Here is a 16,069-nt window from a genome sequence, read left to right on the forward strand (position 1 = left end):
AACTCTTAAATTAGCTGCTAGCATGCCAACACATGACCACCTGCTATAATAGGACTTTATTGCCAAGGTAAGAGCATATAGAATACATAGTAAAAGGAAGTAGCTTTTGAACTGATGAGTTGTGATAAAGAAGAATAAATGGTGCAATGAAAGACTTGAGTCCAATATACCATACCTGATGATTTTAGAAAAAGAAATAAAGTAATTCAAAAATTAGATATGAATGCTAATGCATTACCAATTAATTTCTTTTATTGTTTAAACAAACAATACTGGTAAAGTAAGTAAGTATATTTTAATTTTTATGATAAATAGCAGAGGGTTGGAGGAAATTGTAGTCTTAAATTATCCTGGTATCACAGAACCCTTATGTTCATAATTTCACTTAGGATACAATTGGTTATTAATCTTCAGTACTTATTGCAAATGTAGAGGACCTATTACGTACATTAATGTATATTGTTATGGTATCTTTACTAATTCCTCTACTTAATACTACAATTCATTCTTCTTGCTCTTGTGTGTACTGTATTTCTGTGCCTGAAGAGGCTAGGATTTTGGAAAGTGCCTCAAAACCAGAAATAATGTAGTATTCCAGCATTTTTACACAGCCAATATGGACATGCATGAAGAAAATCCACTTTTGAATAATTATTTTGTCTCCGTTGGAGATCAAACCATTTAACTTCAACTTTCTAGTTCTCTCATTACAGTACAGTAGTCTGTAATTTGTATGGATCTAGATATGGTATCAAAATCTAGCAAGATCTCAAGTTAATTAAGATTGGAGGTTGAACAATTAGTTAAATAACTGTGTGTAGCTTGTTAATGGAAAAGAGGAAATGTGCTTCCCACTTTGTTTAAAGTAAATTATTGGTAAAGAGTTCCTTACTTCATGAGGAGTGAAGATGCTCACACAGAATATGTTTAACTTTGTCCAAGTGGAAAGATTCAATATCTACTACGAAACTACTGTATCACACATACAGATACATAGTGACTTATCACTAGAACATAAGCCCACCTGGTGGTAAGGATCGTTAAGGAGTCAAGTCTATATGATCTGATGTTGTGGTTAGCCAGTTCAAATCCTGTAAATGGAAAAGCATTTCACCATCAGAATGTTGGCCAGCTGGGTAGGAGAGTTGGTGGTACCGTATACAATTTCTAATCATTAGATTGTGTGACAAAATCCTAGACTCCATCAAAACCTCTTCAGAGTGTTTTTATGGAGTGAGGGCATATGATGCTGTTGATGGTGATTCATGCATCAGATGGAGACATTAAGCCTTAAGCAGATCCACCAGGCTGAATGGCTCAGACGGTTGAGGTACTGGCCTTGTGACCTGACCCTGGCTCAGTCTGGTAGTATTTGAAGGTGCTCAAATACATCAGCCTCATGTCGGCAGATTTACTGGCATGTAAAAGAACTCCTGTGGGACTAAATTCTGGCACCTCAGCATCCCCAAAAACAATAAAAGTAGTTAAAGGGATGTTAAGCAAATTACATTATTTATTATTTTTGAGCAGATCCCTTGATGTTATTCGACAGGAGTAGGCTATGTACCAACACTGGGTTTCACCCTCTTCCTACCTATTATCATCATTATCCCACATGCAGACATGCTGGTCACCCATAGGCATTAAATAGAAAGACCTGCACCATACGAGCCAAACATGTCCTCAGTCACTCCTGGCACTAAAAGCCATGCAAAATAAATAAATACCGTAAATAAATAAATAAATAAATAAGTAAATAAATAAATAAATAAATAAATAAATAAATAAATAAATAAATAAATAAAACAAAACAAGAATAAAATTTTTAAATTTATAACTCTTTCTTTCAATTACTCATGTTGTTTATTTAGAATTAAAACCAACACTGGAAATGTATCTACAATAAAAATGCATTTGAAGCTTTCTGAAACAAACTTGTACACTATTTACATATGGTACCGATTAGTATTTGTGCTAGTTTAAAACCCTATCACTTAATTATTATGCCCATATTACACATAAATAAATACCATCAACTAGGGTGACTACAGCCATAAGGATGATTGCAGTGAAAAACTAGTTAAAGTAATATGAGTCCTATTCAAGCAATACATTTTTGAACCCCATATTTCTTTAGATTTCCTCAATTCCAGATTAAATTTTCTCTTTTCATATGATTAACATGCAAGCTACTGGTGAGACCAATGACCTAGCTCAATTCAAATGTAGCAGCTGGAAGGAGCAGATGTAAAATAGCTGGACTGCACTAAGTAGTTCAGAAAACATTTACAAATTTATTAAGGTGTTTAATATAGATTTTTAGCATTCATATAGTTCTTCCTATTTGTTCCAAAATATCACCCATTTTAATCAAAGTTTATGCAATATAAGGAATTTTGTACATATATACTCATGTTTTAAAAGTGATTTGATAGATTCTGAGGATGTTCTTGCAGAACAAATGTCATTCTGTTATTAATAAAATATTTTCTCTTATAGGTATGTTATGCCTTTGCTGGCGAGATGTAGTGTTTACAGTGCACTATGTCTTCTGGTATGGGCTATATGAAATTTGTCACTTTCATTGACCTGTCTCAGTCTCATCCTTGGCTTTGACAATATGAAAGTGACTGAGGTATGAGTAATGCTAGCAATACCATTCCTTATGCAGCCAGTCCCTGTTATGAATGGTGTGAAAATATCGCTCATAGGGTCGGTCGGTGCATGTATTTCAGTGGGCTTGGCAGACTGATATGTAATAGCAATGGCTGGCTCAGTGAGGAAAGCAACAGGAAACTATCTCACTCCTTGTTTCCCTAGTACTCCTCTTCAGTGATGCCTAGGCTATTTATCACAGCTGTTGGCGGAGCTGCAGAGGATCAAACCAGCCTTCGGGATGAATACCCAACATACAACATAGGTATGTTATAGTATTTCTTATAAATTATATATTTTGTGCTCAACAGACTGAAAACTCTTAAAGGTTATATTAATCCTGAAGACTGTTGATGGTACATGGTCAATTTTATTTATAATTTATTCTTAACCTTAGGAATTGGTTAATAGTAGGTACCGGTAACTCTTACAAGTTGGTTATTGTTACACCTTATGTCATTTTCAATCCTTAAGAAAAATAATTAAAACAATCAAACAGTAAACTTGAAAATTCAAATGACAGTACATAATATTGTTACAATTAAAGGTGGAAAATATTAATTTATTATCTTGAATATTGAAAATGAGAAAAACTGAAAAACTGATGAGTTCTTCGTTAATGGATACCAAAAAAGAAGCTAAATGGAGTATACTTCAGGAGGATCACTGCTGTGATGGATGTCTGACTAATTTACAACTTCATCTTCACAACCAGAAAAATCATAATCATCATCAGCCTCCTGAATTCCTTCTTCCTGTAATAACATCCATAGGTTTGTGTATTTCACACATTTCATCCTAAAATAAAATACCTCGTTACTATTATATCCTAAACTATATGTGAAATTCCAAGACGATTAGAAGATATAATTTTACTTAAACGTTTGGGCATGCATTGGAAACAGTTTACTGACTTGTGACTTCTACAGATCACGGTCGATCAACGTGACACATACTTCTTTCTGAACTGATAAAACTACATTGAGAATTTTGAGAAGAGTTAGCAGGAAGATATTAGTAGGGGTATGACCGTTATTTGTAGGAACTAGCAATCAGAGAGTAAGTATGCTCTCAACTTTAGGTTTAACTAAGTCAGCACTGAAAAGAATGGCCTTCATCTTAACAAACGCATTGAGCTAACTCCTAAATATGTTTTTGGTACATTAGTACTAGTTTTTAACTGCAGTCATCCTTGTTGCAATAGTCATCCCAGTTGCCAGTAAATAAATAATAATGGTACAGTATGTGACCTCTGGAGAGGCCTCGTATAGGTCTTTTGAATTGACACCGATAGGCGACCTGTTCATCTGTGAGGATGGGGCCCTACCTATGATGAAATCTAGTCTAACAACAGACACACCAAGTGCCCAAGACAGAAGGTTAAAAATTCCTCATGTGGCTGGGAATTAAACCCAGGATCTCTTGGACCAAAGATCAGTATGCTAATCAGTTAGCTATTGAGCCAGAAAATAAATAAAATTAATTAATTAATTAATTAATTAATTAATTAATTAATTAATTAATTAAATAAATAAATAAATAAATAAATAAATAAATAAATAAATAAATAAATAAATAAATAAAATTAATTAATTAAATATATAAAAAATCAACCATAGCACAACACTCTTGGCCAGCCAAGATAACAACTGATCAGTCAAATCACCTGCAGATATTGGAATACTACGTGGTCAGTGTTACAACAACTTCTCTTGACTGACTCATATAAGACAGCTCCCCAATTGATCTCATGAGTCTGAATGAAGAATGTTAACTAGAATTGTATGTGAACTAATCATACTATCCTATATAATTGTAGTGTAAATGTAAGAACAGTACCGATTCTAGCTTTTTGACTCATCAGTATAGCAAATGTAAGGTTCCACCCATTCTTTTGAGCGCAGTATGATTGCCTCTGCATCAATGAAAGAAGTTCTTCTAGTACAATAATTTTAGCAGCTGATTGAATCAACCAGAAATCTCCTGGAGTTAAAAGGTGGTCATTACTAAGGATTGAAGTTTAGTCCTTCCATTCAAAAAGCCTATGCCTCATCCACTGAAGCACAATAAATCCATTCTTTAGCACATTAAACAGTACATAGTAAACTAGCAAGTATGATTTCCATTTCAATGAAAATCTATATACACGGATGGTTCGAAATGTAATGCACATCTTTTTATTTTTTTGTGAAATGATATGTTGGAGATGGTCAAAATTGTATGTACAGCAACTACATATGGTACGTACCTTTTTTTCAATGCTATAAAATTTCATCATTGTAATTGTAAAATAATTTTGGTATAAAATGGCTATAGCATATGAAGTATATACAGAAATGAGAGCTGGGTTGAATTTCTTTTTTTTGTGGAACAGGAGACCATTGAAAACATTCACAGGCACTTAAAAATGTCAATGGAGATGGATAAGAGTACAGTCAGTCATTGGATAAGCAGAGCATCAGCGTCATAATGCCATCTCTGTGGGCAGTGCCAACATCATTATCCATAGATTAGGCTATTCAAGTGAGTCCCTAGGTGCCTAACTGACAACAATAAGGAACAAAGGAGAACCATTTATGCAGAGCTGCTTGAACATTGTGAGGCTGATGATTTCTTATGCAACATTCTCACAGGAGATGAAACATGAATTCAATATTTTGAATCTGAGATCAAATGACAGTCCATGAAGTGGCATCATATGAGTACAAATCAGGACTCTCAGCCAGCAAAGTTATGTCCTCAATCTTCTGTAATTCTGATTGACATATTGTCTGCTGGTCATATAACCTCAGAAGTTAACATCGAGAATCTGAAAAATATGAAGAGATGACTTTTGCTTATTCATCTCCTTAAGGATGTTAACAACATCACCCTTCAACATGACAATGCAAGACCACACATATGCCTGTGCACCTATGAAGCAATCTCAAAATTTGTCTGGACTGTTCTTCCTCATCCACCCTACAGCCCAGATCTTGCACACCATGTGACTCCATTGTAGGTGATGCGAGGAGGTAGGAGGTGAAGTCCAGATGCGGCTGAGAAGGAAATCAACTGAAGGTACCACAGTGGTATAAAGACTATTACATCTCAGCGAAGAAAAGTCATAGACTCAAATGGAGACTGTGTCAAATAAAAGCTAATGAACTGGGGAAAAAGTGGTATATTCCCTGTTGCAAAAATAAAGAAAACGCCAACGAGAAAATTAATGATGTGCATTACTTACTGAACCCTGTAGTATAATCATTGGCCATGTGGTATAGGGGTAGCATGCCTGCATCTTACCCGGAGGCCCCAGTTTCGATTCCCGACCAGGCCAGGGATTTTTACCTGGACCTGAGGGCTGGTTCGAGGTCCACTCAGCCTACGTGATTAGAATTGAGGAGCTATCTGACAGTGAGATAGCGGGCCCAGTCTCGAAAACCAAGAATAACGGCCGAGAGGATTTGTCGTGCTGACCACACGACACCTCATAATCTGCAGGCCTTCAGGCTGAGCAGCGGTCGCTTGGTAGGCCAAGACCCTTCAAGGGCTGTAGTGCCATGGGGTTAGGTTTGTTTTGTAGTATAATCACAGAAAACTACTTCATACGATGAATTTCCTGTAGATCTAGATTAATTTCTGATCCCTTGACAAATTAGACAGTAGTTTACTGACCTGTTGGGGGTCACCTATTTCATACCCTTAATAAGAAACATGCAGTTTCTTTTCAATGTATTCATAAAATCCAATTTATAAGGTTTACAAACAATTATTTATTGGACAGATAGTCAGCCATGCCAAACTATTTCCCCTATAAAATAATCACCGTTTTTCCACATGATTGCTTATACAGTAGTGTACAATATTTTGAGTTGATTGCCAAGGAGACAAGGACTCAGTTAGTTTATGTTATATCAAGCTGTTAAATAGATTGTCTGTCTGTTAGGTCATCAGCCCAGAGGCTGGTTGGATCCTCAAATAGCACCACCAAAGGTTATGCGGTTATAAGGAAACCGCAAAAACCAATGGCAGCACCAAAATGAGGCGTACTAGGCAAGACGAGGAGTGAGGTAGTTTGCCATTGCTTTCCTCACTGGGTCAGAAAGTGCTATTGCAGCACGACTGACTCTATGAGCAACACCTTTCATAACACTCAGATGCACTAGTCGTGCTCTGAATGTCATTACTCAGCACCACTCATACCCCAGCAGCTTCCATATTGTCACAACCATGGATGAGACTGGGACTTCGGTGGAAGCTACACTTTACTCTGGCCTGTGACAAGAGATGGATACAAAAGTTAAATAGATTACGTTTCAGATTTTATATATATATATATATGCTTACCTCAAAAGCTGTTAAATAACATTCAAAGCACTAGGAGGTTGGTTAAAGACTGACCCATTCACAACTGTTCTCTAGACATACACATCTGTATCAGAAACTCTGTGAGCAGTACCCATATCACTACACATTACAACACACAAGTTTCACTTTCCACAGCAAGGTCAACTGTACTTAGCAAGTTGCTTCCTTAACTGTAAAAGGTGATAAAAAGACCTAGATAGATATGCAGACGTTGCAGATTGAAAGTGAAAACTCAAGTTACTTTCATTAGTATGTTACTGCACTCCCATTGAGATTGACAGTAAAATCCTTTCTACTGATAAGCCGAAGATAATTACGAGTCTTTCTTCCTTAACATTGACTGATAGAACCAAAAGATCAGTGAAAGTACAGTTTCACCAATGAACTTGATGATCCTCAAAACATGAATAGAATTATTCATCATATTGTTGATTGTTGTTAAGAAAGCTTAGATTAATATATACATTATGGTACTTATCAATAAAATAAAGTATTTTAAATAGACAAATTGATGTACGAAGAATTCAGAATTCAGAGAACAGTTGTGAATGGGTCAGTCTTTAACCAACCTCCTAGTGCTTCTGAACTCTCTTCTTCTTGGCTTTTTTCCCGTATTTATTGGGGTCAGTACTTGATGTAGATTTGACCTAGTTTTTTTATGGCTGGGTGCCCTTCCTACACCAATGAAGGTAATCCCTTTAGTACAATAATTTGAGCAGCTGATTGAATCAATCAGTAACCTCCTAAAATTGGAGGGATGCATTTCCTATTGCATATTTCTGTGGCAGTTGATGAATAGAAATATACTGAGGCAAACACACACCTCAATTCCTGAGCTGGAGGAATTAACCATAGGCCTTCTGAAACAAAGGTCATTCAACCAATAAGCCAGAAGTATGCAGAATTCAGAATTAAACTTTTAAATTCCTTTTCTTCAGGATAGCATAATTTCCAATTGTAATTATGATTTGCAATCATATAAACATACATTAAAGCATTTGAAATAAAAGAAAGAATTAAAAATAATAAATGGAGCTTAAGGAATGCAAATTTAGGCTCCTACAGATACTCCTAAACTAAAGGAGAAGGCACATATTCTTGTACAGTGAAATAAGTTAATGTATTCTGTACTTCCTTATGTACTAATTACAGTCTGTCACTGTCATAAACCATTGTCAATGGAAAAAATGTCCACAATAATTTATGATTATTACCTTTTCTGTGATACTGGAATTTAGTTTTTTAAGACATCATTAGCAAGATATTTAGGAACCTGTGTGCAAGTAAATTATTTTGTTTTATTATCATATATTTTGAACTAGTTTATGAGTTACCAAGCTCGATAGCTGCAGTCGCTTAAGTGCGGTAAGTACCCGTTATTAGGGAGATAGCGGGTTTGAACCCCCCTGTTGCCCTGAAGATGGTTTTCAGTGGTTTCCCATTTTCACACAAGTCAAATGCTGGGGCTGTACCTTAATTAAGGCCATGACCCTTTCTTCCCAACTCCTAGCCCTTTCCTGTCCCATCTTCACCATAAAACCTATCTAAGGTGGTACGACGTAAAGCAAATTGCCAAAAAAAAAAAAAAAAAAAAAAAAAAAAAAAAAAAAAAAAAAAGTTATAAGTTGCTTAGATATAAAGAACACTCTTAGTAAGATACATACGGTACCTTTAGCACTTGATTCTGTTTTGGTTTGATGACAATTCTCCTTATATTTTTAACAGATAAAAATAATGTTGGTTCTAAAATTCTCAGTTGATTATGAGCTGAAAAAAATCTAATACTTCCCTAACCATAATGCAATAAGTGACTTCTGAAAACTGTTCTTTAACAAATTATAGAGTTCCCTTCTGGCTCTTCTCCACCTAACAAATTTATGGAATATATTGATCATAAATACAGCACTTACATCATTATCAAAGATTTTACCATTACGTCATATATGCAGCAACAAGAAGTCATCTACAATCAACTCTTACATGACATTTCCCTTCCCCTATCTGCCCTATATCAAGAACGACCCCTGATATTCTGATCCTCGCCTCTAAACTCACAATGAACTGTGACATCACTATGCTACCTTCAATCAGAAGTGACCATGTCCTTGCCCTACCAACCATAACAACCCCATTCCAACATCACCAACATCCCCCACCTGTCAGAAACCAACTGGGTAGCATACAGACAAACAATAACAGACAAAATCCACAATACTGAAGCACCTACTTCACCGCACGAATTACAAGACGTAGTTAAGAAATTAGAATCCACACTAATTACTGCCAACTGACTCTATATTCCTTGCCATACCTCCCATCCCTCCAAAATCTCCCCTCCAACCCAAAGTACTCCAACTATTAAAATATTCCCATGACCTTTACAAAGCATACCTTCGAACCTGTGACCCAAATATTCTCTGTGAACATAGAACTACCCTTTTGACATGCTTGCTCATTCATCTAGGCTATTAAAAGAAAAGTCTGGGCAAATACACTGAATTATCCAACACGACTGACACTTGCAAATACTGGACCAAATTAAAACAACTGACAAACATAATGAAATCCTACCCCGATCATCCAATAATACATAACAAATTTGCACCCAGTCAACCTAAAACAAAGGCTGGCATTTTTTCAGATCATTATAAAGTAATTTTCTCACCATCTCTCAATCCCAATTTCTACCATCTTGACCATGATGTAATATCCGAATATTTGGATATCACACAACCTCCTCTTTGTCCTTCCTTTGAACCCCCTCCAGCTCCTGACTCCCAACATCCCCTAAATGCTCCTATTACAGCACGAGACATAAAAGACGTACTCAGGACTAAAAAGAACACTGCCCCTGGACTAAATCAGATTACTTACTGACACATAAAGGAAGCTTCACATCCCTTTCTTCAACTCCCAAGTATAGTACTGTATATATACTATCATTCTCCATACTGAATTCTTTCTCCCCCAATGGGGACATGCCATAATTTTGTTATTTTTAAAACCTCTAAAACTACCATCCCAATTAAATTCCTCCCACCAAACACCTCTGACCTCAGCCCACAGATAAATTTTAATGCAAAATGGAATTATGGACCACTGCAGATCACACAGCTCTGGGCGAGGTTCTTCTTGGTATTTTTTCCACTGCAACTTTACACATTTCATGGAACTAATGGTGATACCACCGCCAACTCTTACCAAACCTGTGTGTGACCTTTCCCTCAGAAATTATGTTGACTTATCTTATTCACTTGGACAAGAATTGGATAATAATTTTACGTTATCGATTGTATATTTAAATTTAAAAATTGTTTATTATATTCTTTAATATTCTTTCACTTCAAGAAAAACACTTTTTACTGTTCATTTATTATGTTTGTAGTGATTCAATACTTTAAAAAAATGACATTTCTGATGATGGGTTTACAAAAGAAGAAGAAAACTTTACGTTTGTGTTTTTTCTTTTAACTGTTAAATTTACTCTCATAAAATGTGTGAAATTAGTACACAACCATATCATAAACATCTATAAAACAAATATTGTAAATGTAATTGGCCAAAGAGTCCCTTTATTGGACTTATGGCCCTGCTCCCCTAATGGGGAGAATGAAATAACTATGTGAATGAAAATTTATTTTAGAGTTTTCAGTTCTCTAAAACTGACTGATTTTTTTATTTTATTTTGAATTATCCTATTACTATTATAACAGTAACTTGTACCCATCTAAGTGATTCATTCAAATAGAGGCAATAGTGAGAACCCCTGTCCAGAAATCAACTTCTCTAGAATGTGACAAGCCTTCTTTTATTTTCCAAATTATAGATATTAGTCTAAGATTGCTGCTTAATTTTCTCTTTTTCTGCTGGTTTTCCCACACCCTGGTAGGGAAGCAGGTTCAAACTGCATCACACATCTGTAGTTGGCCCTATTTTACAGCCAGTACCCTTTCTAACACATCAAGAGGTGTATTCACCGTTGCATGACACCCAGTCCCCAAGTCAGAAGAATTAACCGGAAGTGGTTAAAACCCCCCAACCCACCAGGTAATCAAAACTGGGACCCTCTGAAGCAAAGGTCTTGATGCTAACCATTCAACTAAAGAGCTGGAAATGCTTACCTTTAACCCACCGGCTTACAGGATGTGCGAGTTTGTGCCCGACTTACCTAACCATCGAATCGACGGGTAATGCAATGTCCTGCTTTATCGATGGTAAAGGGAATGAAGTACATTAAAAACTCAACAGATGGCATTACAATCATTCTTTATATCTGAAGTAAGTCTCTTCCACTGTATTTGAGTCATGTTTAGGGGATTAACCGCATAAATTGAAGATAGTATTGAGCTGATGTCATGGGTGTTCAGTGAGTAAAGATGAGCATGAGGGAGGCTATTACCGAGCGAAAAGTCATGGATATTTTACTGAATAGTGATTGTGAAGAAGATTATAATATATTGAAAAGTTCCACCTGTGAATCTGGTGATGTGGATATGTTATCTGTGCTTAGTGAAGTTAGTGATAGTAATACGAGTCAAGAAGCAGATGTAAATATTATGAATGTAAATGTTCCGATGCACCGTAAGAATTACTAGGTGAGTTTATAGTATATAGTTCATATTTTCACTGTAATGTAGCACATTCCATTGAAATGATTATTTTTGATTATTTCTATGAAAGTTGACAATGTTTGAGCCAGTAGTTGCTATGATATCATTTAAGCACAGTCTTGCATGGACCTTATAAACACCAGCATTTAAATGGTAATTTAAAGATCCGGAACTGATGTTTATAAGGTAAGCGGATGGGTTAACCTTTTCACTGCCAATATGTTGAGCGATTATCAGAACCCTTTGTGGTGAATAACTTTTTAAAAATATACAGAATATAACAAAAGTGAGCAAAAATAAAAAGAAATGTCACCTATGGGCAAAATAATTTCAGAATAGCTCTGAGTTGTATTTTTTGACACAAGAATGAAGGACAGAGAATCTCAGGATTGTCGATCGGAGCCAGAAATACACTATCCTATAAATAGTTTTATATTCCTCTTTCACATGTGCTAAATTCTGACCAAAATTCACAACCCTCTTTCAAAAATTACGAATGTCAGATTTTAGCTATCTTACAAATCAGAATTGTCCATAATAGCTGACGTACGTACTGATCATCACGTTGAACAGATTGGGTATGACTAATTATTTCCTAACAGAAAGCAATCAACCAACATTACATTATTTATGAATGTAAAAAATTAACCAGAAGTGGTTAAAACCCCCAACCCACCAGGTAATCAAAACCAGGACCTCTGAAGCAAAGGTCTTGATACTAACCATTCAACTAAAGAGGTGGAAATGCTTACCTTTAACCTTTTCACTGCTAATAAGTTGAGCAATTATCAGAACCCTCTATAGTGAATAGCTTTTTTAAATATATCTAGAAACAACCAAAATATATCAGAAGTGAGCAAAAAGTCAAGCTTGGCCAAATTAAGAAATGTCAAGGACAACACTAAATACTAGAATATGAACTCACATAACTTACACCAAATTGTTTCATTATTTACAGCAGACCCTCCAATGAGTCTGTCTTAAAAACCTTACCAATGTGTGGTATATTTTGAAGTAGGGGTGAACAATGAGAGCCACATCACATTTGACACACATGTATCGGATCTCTCGCCTCTTCTTTTTGCCACTTGTTGTGTTGGAGCAAACATGGCAGCATCTTGTATAAAATTTCTTCTTTAGAGTAGGCTGTACAAGGGATGGAAAATGTCTCTCCATCAGTCTGAGTGTTTTGTCACCAGGTGTAGGACGTCCTCCTTTACTAGTTTATCTAGAAATGCGGTACTTCTGTATGAGTTACCTTCTAAGTTGTGGCTGGATATCTCCTAGAGATATGTTCTGTTCACTTTTGACTCTGAAGAGTGCATGAGAATTAATTAGAATGGTGATGTCCACTTGGTGGAAAAAGAACTTTTGGTACCATTTCGGTGCCTTCCGCATACACTGGATAGAAATGATTGTCATGTCTGACCGGTCAACAGGACCCATATATTTTTTATTGTGAATTATACAATGAGTTTCACTTCAGGCTGTCTTATCTGTCTGCCCATCATTCCTGTGGGTCTCATGTTTGCAGTATGTTGAGTGGACAACATACAAATTCCCTGCCGGGCTGAGTGGCTCAGGCGGTTAAGGCGCTGGCCTTCTGACCCCAACATGGCAGGTTCGATCCTGGCTCAGTCCGGTGGTATTTGAAGGTGCTCAAATACGTCAGCCTCATGTTGGTAGATTTACTGGCACGTAAAAGAACTCCCGCGGGGCTACATTCCAGCACCTCAGCATCTCCGAAGACCGAAAAAGTAGTTAGTTGGACGTAAAGCATATAACATTATTATTGTACAAATTCCTTATGATCAAACCACCTGATGGCAAACATGTTGTTAACTGTTGCTCCTGGTTCAGTTTATCCTTTCTTCAATTTTATGGTAAATTTCAGCACACTCCTCCTGTTTTTCCTGATAATACCATGTGTTAGTTTTGTCTGTAGGTGATCGTACAGTTGTGGACTTGAATACCTGTTATTGATCCACAGTACCTTTCAATTAACATTAAGACAATTGCAACTCATACCCCAAATTCACGTTCAGGAATTATTTCTGTAGTTGACCCTGTGTAAACAATAAAATCCAGCACATATCCAGTGTCACAGTTACAGATAACAAATGTAATTATTCCATATCTATGTCTCTTTGATGGGATAAACTGAATGAATGAAAGCTCACCTTGGGAGAGCATCAAACTTATCATAGATGTAAATGTTTTTGATAGGAGTGGACGTTTCTTTGAACTTGTTTCTGAGGTGATCAATTAGAGGCTTTATTTATACAGCCTTCAGGCTGACTGTTGTTGCCACTGAAACATAATAACCACCATAATAAGAGGTATCTCTCTCTGGACATGAAATCCGATAACTGCAGGGTCATTACTAGAGGATCGATTGACCAATATTCAAGAATTGTTAGCTTTTTCACTCTTGCCAGAAGTATTGTCATGCCAAAAAAGACATACAGTTATTTAGGCATGGTTTCCCTCCATTTCTATAGCCTTGAACTTTTGAGATAGTGGCATTGTTTGTGTAACAAATGGAAAATACATGTTTGTTTAAACTGTTATACGCTCTATAATTTCTCATGAAAAGAAGCACTGAAATATTTATAAAGCTGTTGGTTCATCTTGAATCACACTGAGTGATAAACCTGATGAACTGTCATCAAAATTGTGTATTACAGGACTAAACATATTACTTGTACACCATTGAAATAACACAGGTTTGGAACACATTATCTTCCTGGTTTTTGGAGCTGGTAGTTGAGGCTCAGCACTATCACTATTATCATTATCCCTAGGACTATAATCACTACCAAAATCACTGACATCCGAGTACTCATCCTCCGATTCAAGTGTATTTAGAGCTCCTATAAGTTTGAATTACAAAAGCACACGCCATCCATTACTTGAAACCATTTTTACAAACCCTGGACAAAGGTGCTTTGCAGGTCTGCCAACCTAGGTTGAACACTGAGCTGAGTACATTATTTCAGATATTTAACTACAGATAGTGTTAAAATGCAGTCTGCGTTTTGTCTGATGGTCCAATATGTTCCTAAAAGATGTAATTTGCTGCTGCTCAAGTTTCAAAACAAAACAAAACTCCAAAGGTATATATTTTCTTTTCAGAAATTTAGCTGAAGTTACAGATGAGATATATTGGGCGCAGCAATGATGTGACATACTACTGCGCTCATGATATCTTGGGCGTAGCAGCATAAGGGTTAATATTTATCTAGTTTTATTTGAGGCCCCATAATTTCTTTCTATGTGTAATTAAAATTCAATCTGAAGTTTGTTATTATGATAGCAACCATAATTTTTTTCTTGATGTTATTAAAATATAATCTTCAGTTTTTACTTCTTTGTGTTATTAATATTTATCTAGTTCCATTTGAGCCACCATAATTTGTTTCTTTGTGTTATTAAAATTCAGTCTACAGTTTGCTGTTATGAGAGATACCACAATTTCTTTCTTTGTGTTCTTAAAATTCAAGTGACAGTTTGCTGTTATTTGAGGAATCATAACTTCTGTATTTGTGTTATAATTCAATTTGCAGTTTGCCTTTATGAGATCTGCCATAATTTCTCTCTCTGTGTATTATAATTCAGTCTGCAGTCTGCTGTTATGAGACTCGACATAATTTCTATCTTTCTTTTATAACTTACATCATGGTTTATTGACATGGTAGTGATATTAACCGCTGTATATTAGTTAATAAATTTTATGAAAATAAATTGAAATATACATAATGGAATAGAGAGTTTTGAATTTATGGTGGTTTTATAAAACAAGCTCATGGTGGTATGTAAGCACCTTTTAGAGAAATTCTCAGGAAAGCCATTTTAACATAAGGACACATTACAAAGAGTCAGTTTCAACTGAAATGAAATAGAATATCTAAATGATAGAATTCCTAAAAGATAATGTTGTGCTCTGCTAAAAGGAAGGAAGGAAGGAAGGAAGGAAGGAAGGAAGGAAGGAAGGAAGGAAGGAAGGAAGGAAGGAAAAACTTGATCAAAGTGGAGGAATTGCACAGGAAACCTAATATAGTGTACAGAATCCAAAAATTACAAGCAAGTGACAATGTAAACTGACAGAATTTATAAAACTGAATTTTACAAAACATTGCTTTTTTTTTTTTTTTTTACAATTTGTTTTACATAGCATTGACACAGATAGGTCTTATGGCAATGATGGGATAATAAATGCCTAGGAGTGAAAAGGAAGTGGCCATGGCATTAATTAAGGTACAGCCCCAGCATTTGCCTTGTGTGAAAATGGGAAACCACAGAAAACCCTCTTCTGAGCTGCCAACAGTGGGGATCAAACCCACTGTCTCCCAGATGCAAGCTCACAGCTGCACGCCCCTAACCGCATGGCCAACTCGCCTGGTAACATTGCTCATAGTATTGCTGACCTACTATTAATAATTCTCTTTGATAAT

At 35.9% G+C, this 16,069-nt stretch overlaps 1 protein-coding gene across 1 annotated transcript in view; it reads right to left on the reverse strand.

The window, feature by feature from the left end:
* Positions 1-16,069, reverse strand: part of LOC136858163 (uncharacterized) — a 159,135-nt gene that overhangs the window by 135,903 nt on the left and 7,163 nt on the right. Inside the window, exon 2 of the mRNA XM_068225437.1 lies at positions 1,025-1,091. The gene's annotated coding sequence lies outside the window, so the exon portion shown is untranslated. The remainder of the gene's footprint in view (positions 1-1,024; positions 1,092-16,069) is intronic.

The sequence above is a fragment of the Anabrus simplex genome, chromosome 1, assembly GCF_040414725.1.
Source record: "Anabrus simplex isolate iqAnaSimp1 chromosome 1, ASM4041472v1, whole genome shotgun sequence".
In the NCBI taxonomy this organism is placed as follows: domain Eukaryota; kingdom Metazoa; phylum Arthropoda; class Insecta; order Orthoptera; family Tettigoniidae; genus Anabrus; species Anabrus simplex.